This window comes from Pyxicephalus adspersus, chromosome 9 (assembly GCF_032062135.1).
Source record: "Pyxicephalus adspersus chromosome 9, UCB_Pads_2.0, whole genome shotgun sequence".
Lineage (NCBI taxonomy): Eukaryota > Metazoa > Chordata > Amphibia > Anura > Pyxicephalidae > Pyxicephalus > Pyxicephalus adspersus.
Window position 1 is genome coordinate 45,223,344 of NC_092866.1, and position 604 is coordinate 45,223,947.

Below are 604 nucleotides of genomic sequence, written 5' to 3' on the forward strand. Positions count from 1 at the left end.
ACAATCGTCATTATTAGTAAACCAATCCAGAGCAATGATGTGCAGCCAATGCTGAGGCAATCACACGTAGAGAGGAAGTGACTAAGAAAAGTTAAAGGAAAAAGATCCAAAAAAAAATGTAAAAGGATATTGGAATACAAGTGGTCTCTGTTTATAATACAGAGTGCACAAAGTTCATTATATTTATTTTAATACAATAAAATTGTGATTATTGTATACACCCAATCATGTGAAAGTTTTTTTTTTATATAGCTTTTCCATGACTGGGTTTTAAAGTGAACACATCTTTGCAATAGTGATCAGTCACTTTTCTACTTAAATAAATGAACCGCAGTGATTGTATGTTGGGACATTGGATAGCAGCGACGCCATGTGGAAAAAATGTTGTATTGCATGATGTGACAATCCAAAATCAATGAACTGCAGAAAGCAACTGCTGATTACAGCTGTGAACAGTCATCAGAACAATAATATACTTTACAAAAAAATTACAAAACTTTGACATTGTCCAATAAAATTCTGAGTGAATTTAACTACTTTTTACAGTTTGTTATTATAGCATTTATTTGGCAAATCACTTTGAAAGAACAAAAACACATACAAA